This window comes from Lissotriton helveticus, chromosome 11 (genome assembly GCF_964261635.1).
Source record: "Lissotriton helveticus chromosome 11, aLisHel1.1, whole genome shotgun sequence".
NCBI lineage: Eukaryota > Metazoa > Chordata > Amphibia > Caudata > Salamandridae > Lissotriton > Lissotriton helveticus.
The window spans coordinates 186,348,941-186,361,071 of record NC_136072.1 but is presented as its reverse complement, the minus strand read 5'-3'; the positions used below and the strand labels follow the sequence as shown (position 1 = coordinate 186,361,071).

Genomic DNA, 12,131 nt, shown 5'->3' with positions numbered 1-12,131 from the left:
ACAATTAATGTTGAAGGAGAAAAGTATTTGGAAATCACAACGATGTTCATCACTCCATGTCTTACCATGAAACAAGGTGGAGATTGTGCTCCCACACTGGATATTCCATAGTGTTCACTGATGTGAGCAGAGTAGGGTAAAGGTACTTTGGCATCTCCTGAGCTCTGCTAGGTATAGGAAGAAAGCACATATTCCTGCCGCTTTCCAGCTGAAGGATGGAGGAAGACAAAAAAACTAGTAATCTTTCCAGATGTGTCCGTTTCCATCAATCTCATTTGGACAGAGCTTTCAAACATATTTTCCTCTAGTGCTACTTTATGCAAGGTATTATTTCAACCATATATCAATCACTGCATCAGAAAGCATAGCACCATAAAATAAATATTAATTAATTGGTAATTATTTATGATGATTAGTATTGTTGAAATAGAAAGTTACATGAACATTAAACATGCCCCAACCTGTCTATGCCTCTTTCTACTTCTCACTTTCTCTTAGTCAGTCACAACACTTTATCCATCCATTTATCTGCCTGTCTATCTATCTATCTATCGATCGATCATTGACCAGAGACATTCACTGGAGAAGATAGTAATAGTATGAAGTGTGGAGTCCAACATGATTTTGGGTGAGAAGTTTAAGCATATACTATTTTGAAGTGGGGAATCTGGTGAAGAGATAGCTGTAGAAATAGTCACAGGATAGTAACACACTAGGCTTAATTACTGCATATTTAAAAACAATGTTTCAATAAATTATCCTCCTAAAAATTAAGTTTTTTCACAGAAATGAGAAAATATTTGCTGATGTGTTTTTAACGTGAGAAAATTCAGTTGCTCATTGTTTCTACATTTTCATTCTTAGATTACAAGGAATAAGAGAACAAGGAACAGTTTGTTTGGTTAAGCTACAGGACAAGATCATTAGCCATATTGTGTATACCTTCAATCAACATACAATTCCCTCAGCAGTAAGACATCCACTTATTGCATGCCATCTGGAAAAGAAAACGTGGATATCTGCTGCACACTGTTGACTAGAGTATATACTTTATATATTGAACTGGTGTTTGTGCTGAGGTGAACTTCTTGTTTAAATGTACCTTATGGTCTATCTTTTCTACAACTGAAGCATGTACAGCAGGAAAGAACTACATAATGCATATCTTAAAATGCATACCTAATACATGATATACACACTGTATTCATGTCATGCCCCACAAAGACAGACTGTGCTGTAAGACAGAATTAATATATATTGGTACGTGGGTATACCAAGCTAAAGTTTTAAATTAATTTCATTTTTATTAAGGTTTACAAAATAAAAAAGGTGCACCTTGTATTTACATTTGCCATTATTGACGAGAGTGTGCATGACCAATACTTTTTGTCTAATGGTGATATTTTTAATTTGATAGATTTAAGAGGTTGTAAGAGCAGTATCTGACAGAAATGAATGTGCCAAGCAAACCCACAACTGTGTTTACTTAAGAGCACCTCAAAGCTTTAAGTACAAGGTTGTTATTCATTTTCATTAAGTGCCATAGACTCTTAATAAAACTAGTGTTATTCCTGCAGTGTTATTATTTTCAGAGATACATTTTTTGTTGCATATTGCTACTGATAATCAATATAAGGAAACCACCATATTTTAGTGAAATCTTTGTCTCAGAAATGGTAGTTACTTCACTGCACCAAAAGTGAGCACAATAGATCAGGTCATACCTCCTAGATACAATTTTATTAAACAAAGAAGTTTACTTTAGAAATTGTTGTGGGATGTCTGATAAAGAAAGCTAAAATCAATTTCTGAGATATTAGGATTTTAACATTTTGAGGGAACGTTAATTTGCTTCTATTTATGGCATTTGCCAAAAGGTTTTTGAATTTATATATGTTGCAGAGATTTATGTTTTCAAATATGTTTCAGCAAAGTCACACTTCAAGAGAGTGACTCTAAACAGATAGAAAAATCGCCCGCTTCAGATGTTTGACAAACCAAAACACCTAATGCATGTGTTAATATTCAAATATAAATTTGCAGTGGGTTACAATCTGGTGTGACCTTGATGCCATACATTTTTTTGTTCAAATAAATTACTTATAGCCTTAGAAAGCCTTTAAAAATGAATAGCAATGAGAGATGTGCATTAATGTAAAATAATGGGTTCATCCAAAGGAATTCCTTATCCTGACGTTGAAGTTGCAGACAGTTAAGACTACTTCAGCTTTGTTGAGGTAGTTATGAAATAGCTGAGGTGAGGGCTAGGGATCCTGTAGTGCAGCTCAGAACTGAAGGAATAAAAGCCCAGTTACAAACCTGCAAGTGTTTAAGTGTGTGTCAGGCGACATAGTCTCAGACTGATATTTTGAAATTACTGATTGTACTGTGCATCCATTAAAGCCTTAGATTACAATATGGGTAAAAACCCATAGCTATGTAATTTCAAATGTGCTAAGAAAGTATAGGTGACTTCATATGTAACAGTAGTTACTTACATGATACAACATTAGTTGTTTTTCTTGTTAAATTTAACTTTCTTACATTTATTAGAATGTTTTTGTTTTCTATTACAGTTTGAATACAGTTTAAGTTTATAAAATTTTGTTTAAGTAGATTTTACTAAAGACTTTTTAAAAATAAAAAAATGTAATAAAAATGTGTTTTTCTTTATAGCATACTCAGTATTGAATTTACATGTAGTGTCATATGAATATTCGTATTGTTAACTAAATGATTTATATTTTACTGAATTATATTACAGTGTAAGAATGTCAGTCATTGTTTGTTCTTGTCTGGTTTTCTTTAGAAAAGCAAAAATCTTTTATATGGATATATTATAGTTATATAATCATTGAAAGGAAAGATGTTAAGATGTTGCAGTGGCAGCAGTTCTGGCAGACAATTGTGTAATATTTTGATGAACTATTTTGTTTGTAATTATAAAATAATCTAGATCATAGATATTAGAATAAAGTTTATTTTCTACTGTATCCATTTCAAATGTTAAAATATTGTTTAAATGTGTTTAAAAACCCTGAATATCAGGCAATGTTATTAATAAGCTGCATAATCAATACATCAAGAGACCATTATTGATAATCCAAATGTTCAAAGTTTACGTTACACAATTTAAAGAGAGTGTGCATACTCTTGAGGGTTGATTATGCTGCAGTTTAGCATGTTGGGAAAGTATAGGGAGCAGGTTGACTTTTTGCACTTCTGTATATAGTCAAAAATGAGAGAAACCTGTATAATAATAAGATCTTATTTTGAATAAAAATGTCTATAATTACAAGGAGTTTTGTTAAGGCTAATTAAATGACAGGTTGGGCAAAATCGCTTGTGAAAATGGCACCGAGCTAGCACTCCATACCCCTTTAAAGACTGCTTTGCTTTTTTGTGCCCAGCTTCTAATTTGCCAGGCTTTTTAAAGCTGGAAATATATACCAGCCTTCCAAGATCTGTTCACTGACGAAAGACATCACTGGTTCATAACTGCCTGAAAATCTTTTATTAGACATGTACAACAGGAAGTTCAACCCTCGAGTTGAACCCATGGTCAATTGTTGCTTACCTTACACAAAAATGCATGCTTAGAATATCAAGTACAAAAACATATACTAAACATAAATACAATAGAAAATTAGAGTTTCAGTGATTTATTGTACACACAACAAAATTAATAAGTATTAGATTTCGCAAGAAAAAGACAAAATCATGAACAGGCAAACCAAGCAATGCACTGTCTCTGTATGTATATGATTAATTTTGTATTGCTGTAGTGATTCATTGTTCTTTTAGCAGATGGAAGAAAATGTGGAATCAAATCTGTAGTATAACTACTGTCAGAAAAGTATTGTTCTTTTATCCAAACCAAAGTGGCAAAATCCCAGTCTGGACATTGTTTGTGATGAAATGAAAATGCAAATGGAATAAAACATTATGCTCCACTGCACTAAAGCATAATTCACCTGCTCAAAGGACAGATATGCTCAATTTTACTGCTGTATACTAATATTCTTACTTTTGCTTGTAGTTGCTTAAAATTATGTACTCTGTCATGGGCTGTGATTTGATTTTATGCCTATTTTATTATTACTGCTATATTTGACCTTGTTGTATTGCAAAAAAATAAAGTGACATTTCCTTTATATGACTGGTCTTTTTGTTATGATAATTTAAATTTGAATTATACCACGTCCTCTGTATTACAACATCCATATCTAACTATGTTATGTTATGTGCGATCACTTTTATAGCGCACGGCTACCCCATAGGGTGTCCCGGCGCTTTGGCAAAGAGACCTGAATCCGAGAAACACCAGACAGCAGCTCACAGTAGTCCGAGAGGTCATGCAGAAAAGAGCCAAGTCTTCAACTCCTTTCTAAAGGCGAGGAGACTATTGGCTTTCCGGAGAGAGACCGGGAGCTCATTCCAGTGGTGGGCCGCCAGATAGCAGAAGGACCGCCCTCCCATCCGAGCGCGTCTGATAGGCGGGACAGCGATCGTGGCCGAAGTGGCCGATCGCAGCATCCTCCTGGGCACATAGAAAGCCATTCGCTTCCTGATGTACTTAGGGCCCACAGAATGAAGGGCCTTAAACGCCAGAATAAGAATCTTGAAGACGATTCTTTTAGAAATGGGGAGCCAGTGCAACTTTTTGAGCAAGTCGGAGGCTCTAGCTCTACGTGGAAGGCCAAAGATGGCTCTTGCCGCCGAGTTCTGCACTATTTGTAGTCTGGCCAACAAGTATTTCGGCAGTCCCAGATACAAGGCGTTTGCGTAATCGAGTCGCGATCCGATCAACGCCTGAACCACGATTTTTTTGTATTGTAGGGATAACAACGGGAGAAATTTTCTAAGCATCTTCAAGATGCCAAAGCATTTCCCCGATAACCCAATAATCTGGGTTCTAAAAGAGAGGTCGACTATCTGTCTGACCGTCCGTTTGTCTATCTATCTATCTGTCTGACTGTCTGACTGTCTGTCTGTCTGTCTGTCTATCTATCTATCTGGCAATGATATGAAAGGTGGACATTTAGCTGTGAGTTAGTCAGTGACAGAGTTGATTACTAAAGGAGCGGAGGAACAGTTTAAGGAGAGAGGTGGGCTCTAATAGGAGAGCAACCATTGCTTGACTTGGTGGACAGTAGCAGAAGATCATGACAGTGATGTGACAGGTGCACAGTGATGAAAAAGTTTGACATTACGTACACGGTGGACACTTTGGGGATAAATTACAAGTGATGGGAGAAAGCAAAAGTGTGGTATATCAGGAATGTAATGTAGGCTGTGGCAATACAAGGGTATAATGACTCAAGATTAAACTAACTGGACGGGGGACTATATTTCATGAAGAAGAGAACAAGAGGGCAATGAATAGAGAATAGACAGGGGAAAGAACAAAGCGGGACAACGTCCGGTCTCTAAATTGCCCCAGTACCATCTCCACTTGGCCAGTGTTTTAAAATACTTTTGTCACCATAATAATATTTGATATCCCATCCACCAAAGTTGGAAAAGGGCCTGACACAAACATACTCTGTGCAGTGGGATTCAGCTGCAAAAACGTTTAAAGACCATTGACTTAAGATATACTTTTCATGCATCCTAATAACTAATACTAATTTTTGTGATGATAGGCTTTGATTCATGGATTAAGTGGATTGTTTCTATTCTAGTCTTGCTGGGCCTCTTGATAGCCTTTGACACTGTGGACCATTCAATCCTTCAGGAGCTGCAAACACTAATTGGTTTCATTCGATTCTATTTGACAATTAGTTGCAGGTTATTTTATGGTCCTCCCTCTCCAACCCAAGTAATGTTAATCATGGCATTCCCTGGGGATCATCCCTTCGCCCTGTCTAATTCAGTGAAACTTAAGGTCACAATTTGATTTAGGCTGTAGTCATGATGCATACAGTCAAACAACAGGCATTTTCTCAACTGAATGTCATAAACTATATCCAGATAATAAAACTTAAACTGAGCTAATTGTGGATTAAATTAAATCTACACCATTAATCCAATCCCTTGAGATATCAAAATATTTTGATTAAAATAAGCTGAGCTGATAAAATAATACTAGGTTTATCTTTGATGCAAAAACCTCTCTAGGACGATCAGTCCAGTCAATAACTATGATCTGTTTCTATAATATGACTAGGCATAAGCCAAAATTGCCACTGCTGTTTTTTAAGAACCCTTCTTTAGAAGTTAGAGCTGCGATCAGTTTCTGTTGGGATTATTGTAGGGCCCTCTATGATGGTCTCTGATAAAATCTGCTGGAGAAACTGAAAGGAACCAGAACACTGTGATTCATGCCATCTTTGCTATACAAAAAGAGAGATCATGTTTCAGATTGTCAATGCTTGCTTTATGTTCTTCCTTTGTAGTTTTGCATTATTTCTCAAACCTTATGTTTGACATTTAAGTGCCTACATCACTTTGCTTCTAGACAAAGTTTTGTAGCAGAGGCTAAGCAACTTAGGGCCTGATTCCAATCTCGTTCGGAAAGCATACCGACAGTCTCGGTTCTGGAATGCTTTCTGTACGATTCGGATCGGGGGAGTCCGACTGAACAATTACGATGCATCTGTATGCGATTTGGTTGGAATCCCATTGACGCCAATGGGAACCTCTGTTCCGAACGTGAACACAGGCTCCCATTGAAGAAAGGGGTGGTTGGGAAAAATCATGCACCCTGTGGCGGGTATCCCATGGTGCCTGCCACACTGTGCATGGTTAGGAAGAGGGGAACCATGGGTACCCCCACTGGACCGATTCGGGCTCAATCCGGAGGGCCATGGGTGAACGGGGGCCTCCTACTGGTCCCAAAAGACCAATTCCGGTAGCTGTTTTGCAAACTGAATCAAAAAGGCTGTTTGAATCAGTCATTGTACTCGCTTGTTCGGAAACCAAGTCCATAGAGCTGTACAAATCGGCTCCGGAAAGGCTTGTCAAGTCCGAATGCCTTCCGGAACCGATTCAGTCAGCCCTAGCGGTTTCTTGGCATCATACTTGGTGGTTTGAAACTGGGAACGAGTCGGTCGAAAACAAGGGCTCTGGATCGGTTTTGGCAAAGCCGAATCCAATTTGGAGCCCTTCTGACCTTAGGTTTAAAAAGTAGAAGCAGGTAAACAGGAGGACATGATAGCTAATCTCTTTATAATATTTTTCTTCAATATACTTCTTTGAAACAAATGTGTCCAAAAATTCTATCAACTGTAATGTATTTTTTAAAAAAAATCTGAAGACTGTAGAAGGGCAAAGGCCCAGGCACTGGTATTGTTATGATAAAATAACATAAGGAGCAATTTTACTCATTACATTCATCAACGCCTATGGAATTTGTGATGGAGAAAAAGGCTGCAGCAGAATTTCTGTTAGCGTCCCAATATAAAAGTGGTACTGCCATTATCCACGCTACATAGCAGCCTATATAGTCATCAGGTCATGTATAGTGGGGGTAGACAGTCCTGTGAGCTGTGAATAAGGCGTTTCTGCAGTCTATCAAGCTTCAAGGAACCTGGGTCAATACAAGCATAGGAAACAATGATTCACAAGGGACTCATTCAAGAAACAAAAATATAAATAACAGCAAAGTAATTACTACACACCTTTAATGTTTCATTATCAATTCAGTGAGCTAGCCCCTTTATTTGCAGGAATACTCTATTTAATCATTGAAAACTCTTCATAAAACATAGGCAGATGGAGCAAGGAGAAAGTGCCCAGTGTCCCAAGTGATCATTCCAATGAGAGAAACACAGTGACTATATGTGAAAGCGTGTATGTACAAATGGCAAAGGACTGCAATCTGTATTGATTAACTGGATTTTAAAACTATTGCAATTTAGAGCTCTTTCTGAACATAGACATATAATTGACCCTGTCTGAGTGTCATAGTGTCTGGGGCATTTTGGTCACGAAGTCCACTTCGGAGTTTCATCAGGACAAAGTTTATGTGGGACACCTTATGCCAACAATTGAAACAATTTTTTTTTGGGAAAATCACAATGTTATATGTTTAGTTCAAGTCCAGGGCTAGGTTAATTAGTGATGAGAGGACCACATGACCTACTCAAAATATAGTGTATAATCAATAAGCATTTACACAAAATATAATAGTGCAATATAAAGGGGTCTTGCAAGGTCTCCTTCTATGAAAACAGTAAGTCATGTGTATGAGCCCAGAACCGATAGTTCAGAACTCAACTAGTGGCAACACTGACCATCACTGTCTACAACATTGTCCTTGATGTTTGAAAATTGTCTTCCAGTGATGAAATATGACTATTATTTTCACTTTGAGTCTACCCCAGAAAAACAATAACTATATCCTGTGGTCCCGAATTAGTAACTCTCAAATGTAAGCCATGAGTTAGCTATATGAAGTATGCATATAGTAAATCTCATATACTGGAAAACATGATTTCAGTACTCCTTTGTATTTTTTGACTAAAGCGGCTCAATCTGATTATATCACTTCAGTGCAAGTAAATGGTAGGTACAATGATGCACATAGTACTAGACTTGTTGATATAAATGTTATACCTACCTTACCACTGGTTTGGTGGCTTCTCTGAAAATTTTGTTAAGTTATACACTTATAATGCTGACCTCAAATATTGAGGATATTACGCCACTTCAATTGATTGTGGCTACATCAAAAAAAAAGTGAAGCATCTCTTCCTGCCAAACTGCTGGGAAGAAAAAAGGTGAAAAAATAAAGATCCAAAGTTAAAGGCTGTAAGCTGGAGGTTGAAAAAGAGTGAAAAGGAAAAGTGTGCTAACTTAATGATCAGAACTCTGATTCAGTGTTGTGCACAACTTATCGGGCATTACCATGAAGGGGGAAGAGAATTGAACACCACATGGTCAAAGGGATGTTTTTCATGAAGAAATCGGCTAGATTCCCAAAGTGGGGTCTGTCTCCAAGGAGATACAAGCCAGATTCCTAAAGTGGGGGTCTGTCCTATATCCGGACAACTCGCAGCTCAATGCAAAAAAGAGCATTATATGTCATGATTTTGATTGGGCCCTGTACAACTCAGACTCCTCTACCAGGGAGTTAAATTTCTCATTCATATTTGGGAATCAATGCATTTAGAGTGTCATTCTAGCACCAATTGTGAAAGCCTCAGTAGATCCTAGCATTTTGTTGATTGCACTTGCCATGCTGTGTCACTTTAAGCTTGATTGTTTTTGCTGCTCTGACATAAAAACATGTTTCATGTCATAACTAGCTACAAAAAGCCACAAGAGGTGTCTTACCTTGAGGTAAATGACTGGAGGGCCGCATCGCTGCTGAGGCTGACAACTCTTTCTCACCCTAACTGGACGCTGGGGGCTGCGAGGTGCTCATTGTTTGTTGCGCGGAGCGTGGAGGGCGCTGACTGCACGAAGAAGGGGATGAACACCTGAGGGACTCGAGTCCCAGGAGTCCACTGGCTGCCCACACACCTGGCTCCCTTTCTGAGTACCGCCCACTAATTGCTCCCGCCTCTTAACTAACTGCCACACCCGCTGCGCGGGAGCGTCCCGGGACAAGGGCGGGACCGTCTATGGCCGTACGGGGCCGGAGGCGGCCGGGCTGGGCCACCCCTCTGTCGTCTAGGTCATTTTGAGGAGCAAGACATTGGTCAGTGACTTAATCTCTTAATTTCCGTTGTATTTCTGTGTGGCCGTCATGGCAACAAACCGGAAAACCGTACAGAGAGTGGGGGCTGGAGTGGTTGGATCTTTGGATGCCTTTTTAATTAGAGCGGAATCCGTCCTTCAGCATGAGATAATTATGACGGAGAAGAGATTATCTCTAGGTATCTCTGAGGGGCATAAGAGGTCATCGCTAGGAGCAATTAGTAAAGCCAAATCTCCAGCAGTTAATCTATATCCCCTAGTTTATACTAGCAAACAGGGACAGGAGCAAGGGACGGGTAGCGTTGATGATATGGTTGTGATTGTTAACGATACGAATTTAGATGCGCCTAGTGGCCAATCCCTTATCCCGACAGCACCCCCATTGGATGTGGTCCAAATAGCTCCCCTAAGCCCCTTAGTAGTTACACCAAACGCCTCACGATTATCTAACACTCCAAGAACTCCCTTGGCTTCTACTTCAGAGGAGGATACATCTAAAACTAGTCCAGCCTTGGTATCAAGGCTTCGTAACCATAGATCAGCTTCAGGGCCTAAGGGCCAAGGTTATTGCCTGAAGAAAAAAACAACAAACCCTATAGTGAGGAATAATAATAACACAAAGAAAACTGGGGGGATACAGCAAAAGAATATGTATAACCATGAGATGGGGAGGAAAACGGTACTAACTAAAACCATAAGCACACAAACAGAGAGTGAAAGCATACCCCATATCCCATGGTTCGAGGGAATCCTTGAAAAATTTGAAACAAAACTAAAGCATTCATTAGAAATCGTGATACATGAAAAAGTGGATAAATTAGAAAACGGCTTGATAGCAAGCCTTTCTCAGTTTGTTTCAAGGGTAGAGCACTTGTGTAAAAAGCTGGGGAATGTGGAAAGAAATAATACCCTCATCCCACAAAACACTAGCTCGAGTGAGAGTAACGCCTCATCACAAACTATGCCAAAAGGACAAGATGTAGAAAGACTGACAAAACCTAGGAATCCTGTGCAGAAGACTGATAGACCAAGAGAGGGAAATAAACATAACATGCATGACACCGAGGGGCATAGTGCTGGGAGCACACATAGATTATCAGTTCAGGAAAGCCCGAATAAAATCTCAGGAAGGACAACAGTATACAGTCCGAAAGGAACAGACCTAATCCCTAATACTGATGTCCTGCAGTTACCGCCGGCATCCTCACCGTATGTCATAGTACTAACAGGGGTGCCATCCCTAAAAACAGAACAAAAAGAATCCTGGCAAAACCTACGCAATAAAGCAGTGGATTGGTTGGCAAAATTCAAACGGTTTCACCCAGCAAATAGTGATGATATACTGATGGTTCGCAGAGTCGGGTGGCTGGGCGAATCATCTAAGAATATCAGAGGAGACTGCGTGGTCATTAACTTTAGACGACCACAACAAGTCAGGAGGATACTAGAATGTAGAGAAGAACCCCACTCCCAAAACACATACATTAGTGCCCTCCCTTTGGGCTACTTCTATAAACCACAGTATGGTGGCACTCCCAGGCAGCAGACCTCTCTCGTCCCCTTGGCGAATAGATTTGATGGCTTCTCAACACTGGATGAGTTAGATTGACTAAAGAACCCAAGTATGTTTATAACCCCCACTGTTAATCACTGTAAGGAGACTCACCCTAGCGAAAAGGCACAGAACCTTTCCACCAAACAGGTACCAAAAGAATTAAGCAGAGGGGGTGGATCAATCAGGGCCTGTAGTACTTACACAAATTAATAGCCAAGATCCAAAAGCGGGAGCAAGGGACGCTACCAACAACATAGGGAGCCCATCCCGGCACACTAACCATTTACCACTATTAACAAATGGAAATCTGGAAGTAAAATTCATGTCTTGGAATATAGCAGGGCTAATCAAGAATCTTCAGGACACGTTTTGGTGTAACTATATAGACCAATGTGACATAATACTCCTACAGGAGACTTGGTCACTGGAAATTCCGCATAGATTTGGTTATAAAACTTTTTGCATGGAAGCTATTCCATCTGTACGATGGAGACCGTCCGGGGGTTTGGTGATCTGGATAAGGATTACCCTGGAAATTGAAATTACCCCCCTCTTCATCCAGTCCCAGGGTCTACTGGGCGTAAAAATAGTCACAAGAGACAAAAAAAACTCTATTTAATTAATGTGTATAATAGGCCAAATCCACTTAATAAGGAATCCCAGATAATAGAACAGCTTGATTTTTATCTTGACACATTAGGTCCCAGCTCCCAAGTAGTTGTTGGTGGTGACTTTAATTGTAAGTATGAACCAATACTGGGTTTTGATAGTATATTTGATTAACAAGTTAAGGCAAACAATATCTTTGCTTTAGAAAGCAGTGGGGAGGTAAAATGAACGGTAGCGGCAGTTCAAATCCTACAACTAACTGTAGATCATGATTTAAGGGCATGTACTAGCCGCTTACAGTCAGACCGACCTACGGCACCCA

At 39.2% G+C, this 12,131-nt stretch overlaps 1 protein-coding gene across 18 annotated transcripts in view; it reads left to right on the top strand.

The window, feature by feature from the left end:
- The window catches only part of MBNL1 (muscleblind like splicing regulator 1), a 386,422-nt gene extending 382,268 nt beyond the window's left edge, over window positions 1-4,154 (top strand). For all 18 annotated transcript variants that reach the window (XM_078666712.1, XM_078666711.1, XM_078666708.1 and 15 more), the window contains one exon: window positions 865-4,154. The gene's annotated coding sequence lies outside the window, so the exon portion shown is untranslated. The remainder of the gene's footprint in view (window positions 1-864) is intronic.
- Window positions 4,155-12,131: the final 7,977 nt, after the last annotated feature.